At 44.7% G+C, this 7,195-nt stretch overlaps 1 pseudogene; it reads right to left on the bottom strand.

The window, feature by feature from the left end:
- On the bottom strand, positions 516 to 2,885 carry LOC108638208 (annotated as a pseudogene).

The raw sequence follows: 7,195 nt of genomic DNA, 5'->3' as shown, positions 1-7,195 counted from the left end.
TGATTATTTTATTTAAAAAATTGGGGGGCCACACTGCACAGAATTTGGTGTCTTAATTCTCTGGGGATCAAACCCATAACCTCTGCATTGGAAGCACAGAGTCTTAACCATTGGGGAAGCAAGGAATTCCCAAAATACATATTTTATTTTATTTATCTACTTTTTATTGAAGAATAATTGCTTTATAATGTTGTGCTAGCTTCTGCTGTATAACATCATCAATCATCTATACACATACACATATCCCATCTCTCTTGAGCCTCCTTCCCATCAAGATATGTTATTTTGGATCGAAGAAAACTAAGCCATAAGGGACTCTAAGAGTGCATATTTATCAGGCAAGCCCCTGGACAGATAACTTTCTGTCAAGATTCATCTAATCCCAAAGAAAAGCAGGCACTAGCACCCTAGAGTGTCTAGACAGCATCTCTCCTTTCCACTCTATTTTTTTTTTTTTTTGGCTGATAAATTTTATTTAAGAACTTATACAAATATTCCAGATTGAATTTTAATCCTCATCTTCCTCCTCTTTCATCTTGATTAATCTGGAAGTAACACAATTCATAACTTTCTTTGCTGTTAGTGACTGCAGCTAACCAATCACGTAGATTATTCTTCTTCAAATATTTTTTGGTAAGGTATTTCAAATGCCTTTTGGAAAAGGGCACCTCGGAAGTTACAGCGATCTTACTCTCGTTTCTTTTGATGGTTAGGACACCACCACCCATGTTGCCAGCTTTTCCACCCACCTTGGTCCTCTCCTGAAGAAACGGCTCAAAATCGGTGCTATCCATGATTCCATCTTTTACAGATAAGCACAGTCTAGGGTTAACTTCAGGACCTGCTTCCTTTTTTTGCCCCAGCTTCGCCACAAGCTTTCTCACAGTCGCCGTGGCGACAGCGGAGTCAGAAATCTCCACTAGTTTTAAGATAGATCATCTCATCATATGTCTCCTTTAAGACTAACTACATTCTTAAGTGTGATTTTTATTGTGTTGAGGGGCCCTGTGGAGCATATCACTGTTGGTGGAACAAATTCAGAGGGAAACATGGATTTAATGTCCAGAAATCTGTAGCACCACTGACCTCTCTAGGAAGACATCTCTCGGTAAGGCAAGTATTCCCAGGGCAAGACTCTGGGGAGCTTGAGCCCTGTAGGAGCACAGTGCAGCCATAGCAGCTTCCCCTCCCACTGACAGCATCTATAAATCCATTTCCCATCTTGTAATTATGTCTCATGTAGTAATTAGCCCCTTCATATCAATGAAGCTAAATTTCCCTGTGTAATGGAGTGAAGCCTGAGTGTAGGATACAAATTGAAATGCAGCTTTGGGTAGGGGGTAGGTGGGGGCGTAGGAGGTACCTCTGAGAACTCCTCAGGGTCAGGGAGGACAGTCCTTGCTTGCAGAGCCCTGCTGTGTGCCAGGCACTGTGCTGGGCCCCTTGCACCATGCAATTTCTTAAAATCCTCACACTGACCTTTCTGCTCCAGCACCTGCACTTTTTTTTAAGATTTTTTTTTGATCGTGGACCATTTTTAAAGTCTTTATTGAATTTGTTACAACACTGCTTCTGTCTTCTTTTTTTAAGTTTTGGTGTTTTGGTCCTAAGGTATGTGGGATCTTACCTCCCTGTACCCCTGCATTGGAAGGGGGAGTTTTAACCACTGGACTGCCAGGGAAGTCCGATCTAGTGCCTTCCCTTTTGCTTTTACTGTCAGAGTGCAGCTTCTGCACACTCCTTCAGGTGGAAAATCAAACCTAACAGGCGACACTTCCTGCCAAAGCCCCTGTGGGTGTTAAAGAGAGAGGTGCTGCAGAAGCCAGCCAAGGTGAGCTCTCAGAGGGCTGCTTCCCTCCTGGAAATTCACTCCACAGCCCGGAGGCAAGAATGCATGGAGCCAGCATCAGGGTGGGACAGAAGCTCTTAGGGGTCCCAGGGGCTCAGGAGTCCAGGAGTACAAGGACCCCGTTGTAATGGGAACATTTGGAGGATCCCAGCAACGCTCGGGAGAAGGCAATGGCATCCCACTCCAGTACTCTTGCCTGGGAAATCCCATGGATGGAGGAGCCTGGTAGGCCTCAGTCCATGGGGTCGCTAAGAGTCGGACACGACTAAGCAACTTCACTTTCACTTTTCACTTTCATGCATTGGAGAAGGAAATGGCAACCCACTCCAGTGTTCATGCCTGGAGAATCCCAGGGACGGGGGAGCCTGGTGGGCTGCCGTCTATGGGGTCGCACAGAGTCGGACACGACTGAAGCGACTTAGTGGCAACAGCAGCAGCAGCAACACTCGGAAGACCAGGCAGGAAAATGTGGGCGGAGACAAGGCTGAGGGCGGCGCAGGCAGAGTGGGCGGGTGCAAGGAGCTCCCATCCCTTCATCTCTTCCCCTCCATTTTCCTCCTCTCCTTTATTTGCCCTCTCACCTCTTCTCAGGCCTTTCCTTCCTATAATCAGGTTGTGTTTTGGGAGACATCCATAATCTTGTAGCTTGACAGAGAATTTGTGTGGGAGGGGAAGGGCCAGCACAAACTCATGAAGGTTAAGAGAAGGGTAGGAAGGACGTTGGATTAGCCTGGAATCCTTGAGCAAGCTACTTAGATCCTGCTAAGTCCCTTTGTTCCCTGATCTCTAAAATGGGGATAATAACCACACCTTACCAGACTGAGGAGAAGGTGAAAGATACTTCATGTTGATTCAAACATGTGCTGGTTTTTCAGTGACCTGTGTAGGGAAACATGTATCAATGCATGTTTAAATATATGTCTACACATCTCCCATTGTAGACATACAATTTACTAAATATATGTATTTTTATCTTTTAGGAATTTAAACCTACCACATATAACAACTAGTTACTGCTTGTTAACAACTTACCCATTGCCGGACCCTATCTAGGATCTCTTGTTTCATTCTCAAAATGCTATAAGGTAGATATTATTAGTCCCATTTTATAGACTAGAAAACTGAGACCCCAGGTTAAGAAGATCTCCCAAGGTCATGGGCCAAGTGAGTGTTAGAGCTCTCTGAAATAGACCTGAATTCTGAGTCTTTAGTCTTAATCATTGTGGTGTTTCTAAGAATCTGAGGTTTTTCATGTTGTTCAGTCACCAAGTCATGCCTGACTCTTTGAGACCCCATGGCCTGCAGCATGCCAGGCTTTCCCCTCTTCTCCTTCTGCCTTCTATCTTTCCGAGCATCAGGGTCTCAGGGTTTATCATAGCTAGATGTTTTTGGACTCAGAGGGAGGATATTTCCAAACACCATTTCCCCCAGGGCTGACTCCCCGCTTCCAGTCCATCATGGGCTCTGGCTCAAAGCGATCTAAGGCAAGAAGCCAGAAAGGCTTTGGGAATGTGCTGTGAAATTCACCTCTGCAGAGACTAGGATGTTTTTCCAGCTGTGTCCCCAACACCCAGGGGAGAGAGAGCCTCAGCTAGGGCCTCAGGCTCAGGGTCGGAGTGTGGGGCACTGGCTGGGTGACTGCCCCCCTCACACCAGAAGGTGTCTACCTGTGGATGGGAGGTTGCTGTTTCTGTCTCTCCACACTGCATTGGAAACCTCTGTGCCTTCTCCTTTTGCTGCTTCTTCATTTTTGACCAGTGCCCTCTTATCTTCATTATACAGAATTCTAGAAAGGTTCACTACAGGCCTAGCTCCTTGCCAGGCTGGGAGACCCCTTCTCCATCTTTCCAGTTCAAACAGTGAGTTGATAGGAATTTCCTGACAGTACAGTGGTTAAGAGTCCAACTTCCAATGCAGGGGATGAGGGTTCGGTCCCTGGTCAGGGAACTAAGATCCCATATGCCACGGGGCCTGGGTGCCACAACTAGAGAGGCTGTGGCCAAAAATAAATAAATATTAAACACACAAACAGTGAGCTGGCAATGGATGAAGGGTAGCAGTAAGAACTGGGCTCTGCTGCCATGGGTGCAAACCTTGGTTCTGCCACGCGCCCTGTCACTTGACCTCTTATGGACGTCAGTTTCCTTCTTTTACTTTCTTTTTTTTTTTTTATTTTAAAGAAAGAGCTAATAACATCTATATTTTAGATGTGCATGCGTGTGCTAAGTCGCTTTGGTCATGTCCGACTCTTTTCGACTCTATGGACTGTAGCCCGCCAGCCTCCTCTGTTCCTTGGATTCTCCAGGCAAGATTACTGCAGTGGGTTGGCATGCCCTCCTCCAGGGATCTTCCTGACCCACGGATCGAACCCACATCTCCTGTAACTCCTGTATTGCAAGTGGCACTGAGCCACTGGAGAAACCCTTTAGGGTTGTTGCTGGTATTAGTCAATACACACGAAGGCCTCAGTACAGTGCCAAATATATACTCAGTGCTCAGTTGCTCTCATTTTTACCCCGCATCAGAGACTTCACAAGATGCTTTACACACACAGTTCTCATTTGGATCACACCACAGCCCTGTGAAGTAGAAGTCATTTTATCCCCATTTTACAGATGAGGAAACCGAGGCTCATGGAAGTCGGGTCACACAGCACGTAAGAGCTTGGGTTCAACCAGGACTGCCTGACTTCAAAGCTCCTGCTCTTAACCTCCTCATTGCACCTTCCCTCAAAGACCTTCTCATAAAGAAAGTCGCATATGTCTTCCTCCTCCCTTTCTGGGGCTTCCTAAGGGAAACCTCCACCATCTGAGGATGGCTGCAGGTGGCTTGTGTCATGTAATGAGAGGTGGGGGCAGTGTGGTGCTGGGGACCTTGTGGTGAGCTGGATTCTGTGATTACCCAGTTCTCGTCCAGCACTCATGCTGGGGATTCTGTCTCCAGACTGATCGGTAACAGGTCTGGGGGTACCTGGCACAGTCAAGATGGGATCTGAGGGCTTTTAAAGTGATGAAAGCAGACAGGGCAAAAATAAACATTTGCATTAATCCATTATCCTAACGATTATCCTAAAGATAAGCACGATCAGATATGAGCCTTGCTGAGACTGATTTGCCTAAAATAAGAATCTTATTTGCATTTTTCTGATTTTTCCCGACTTTGTTTAGCCACATCGAGACAGCTGCTGCTGTCATCAAGGATAAACATCTGAAGTGGATGGTTACTGCCCACGTGTATTTATGGGGCATAGTACCCTTCCCACCCACCTGTGAGTGTGTTGTAATCTCTTTGACACAGGGAAGAAGGACGGTTTAGGAAGTTCAAGGTGACAGCTCTGGCTTGCTAATTCAGGGTCAGCCTTTCAACTTGCCTTTGATCATCTTTTTAACTTATGTAGAAAATATCTATGGAGCCGCAGAATCTGCCAGGGTAAGCAGGCTTGAAGAAGATCCTAATAGTTTAGTGTCTGATTTAAAAGACATAATTTCTCATCTCTTTTCTTTAAAAAAAAACTTTTAAAATGTAATTTAAAAAAATTGGGGGGCTGTGCTGGGGCTTCGTTCATGAGCGTGGGCTTTCTCTAAGTGCGGTGCGTGGGCTTCTCATTGTGGTGGCTTCTCTTGTTGCAGAGCACGGGCTATAGAGCACGTGGGCTTCAGTAGTTGCGGGCTTAGTTGCCCTGTGACGTGTGGAATCTCCCAGGACCAGGGGTCAAACCCATGTCCCCTGCAATGGCAGACAGATATTTTACCACTGGATCACCAGGGAAGTCTTCTCATATCTCTTTTCATTAACTATCCATATCAACCCTAAGAGGCAGCTAGGGCAGGTATTTCCTACCTACCCCGCCCCCTTTACAGATGAGAAAACAGAGACTCAGTGAGGTGAAGGAATATGATTTAGTTTATATGCTTTCTCAATAGTGTCCAAGACCCTTTGACTCCCAACCCTGGGTCTCAAGACTTCTTTCCGGAGGTCTCTGCCTTTGGGCTCAGACATTTGTGAGCAACTCTGAGAAGAACTACTTCTCTCCCAGAAGAAGACTTGGTCTTGGTCACACAGATAAGACTACATCTTTCATCCGTTTGATCTTCAGTGACCCTCCGTGGGGGAGACAAGGCAGTGAAAATAGCTAATAGTAGGTGATGAGCACTTGTGTGTGCTTCCTGGAAGGACTGATCACGAACCATAAAGACCTATGAGGCCATAGTGTCCAAGCTTCAGAGAGGTCCCACTGACCCCATTCCTAGCTTCAGCCTGGAGGCCAGTCCCCTCTATGGATAGCCCCTCTTCAACTTGACTTGGTGATTGACTTTGTAGTGGAAAGAACATGGACCACGAAATCAAATACTCTTGGGTTGAGCCCTAGCCTTGCCATCAATGTCTGCCGGTGTTCATAAGGGGATTCTCCATCCAGAATCTAATTTATTACACTATTTCATTTAGTCCATTATTTTACTTAATTTTGCAACACTGCCATGAGGCAGATTTCTAATATTATTGTTCCTGTTCCAACTAGAGGAAAACAGATCCATAGAGGTAAAGGCTAAATAACTTATCCAAGCTACACAGGCTTGTTTCTTGAGTCCAAACATATATATATATTTAACTTCAGGAAAAGTAGACAATGCATCACTTGGCTCAAAATTCAAAAGATATAAAAAAAGAAAACTGAAAAGTCTCTTTCTTACCCTTTCTTCCAGCTAGCGAGTCCACCTTCCTGGAGGCAATAAATGTTACCAGCTCCATGTGTTGTCTTACAGAGACTTGTTATATATATATATACATATATATGCAAGCAAAGAGGTAAGTCTGTTGTTCCTGGTTTTTCCTTTTTGTGAGTGCATAAATCCTTTTGTTTTGTTTTGGAAGAACTATTGTTAAGGTTATATACATATATATATATGACAACAGTACTGTATTGATTTTGCTCGTATTAATGCCAAGTAGTATTTTTAGTTAAACATGCTATATTCTTTCCATTTCCCTGCCTCTGCTCTTGCTTTTCCCGCAGTGCAAATGTGTGACTCCTCACTCATGCTCCTTATCTGGCAAGCTCCTGGGCATCTCTCAGGATGCAGCATAGACGTCATCTCTTGAGAAACCTTCCTCAACTACCCCTTCTCCCCACTAAAGTTTATTCATTTCCTTTTATCCTCACATTTCCCACACTTTTTTATAATTATTTTTTAAAATGAGCTATTATTAAAAAATTTAAAATAAGCTATTATATTCTCAAATAGCCCAGTAGGTCTCAGGAAACATTCATCTACCTATGTGTCTGTCTGTCTATTTACCTACCATCTATCTAATCTATCTATCTATAAGGGTGAAGTTCAGATCTTT

The sequence above is a fragment of the Capra hircus genome, chromosome 19, assembly GCF_001704415.2.
Source record: "Capra hircus breed San Clemente chromosome 19, ASM170441v1, whole genome shotgun sequence".
Lineage (NCBI taxonomy): Eukaryota > Metazoa > Chordata > Mammalia > Artiodactyla > Bovidae > Capra > Capra hircus.
This window is presented reverse-complemented; position numbering and strand designations above follow the sequence as displayed.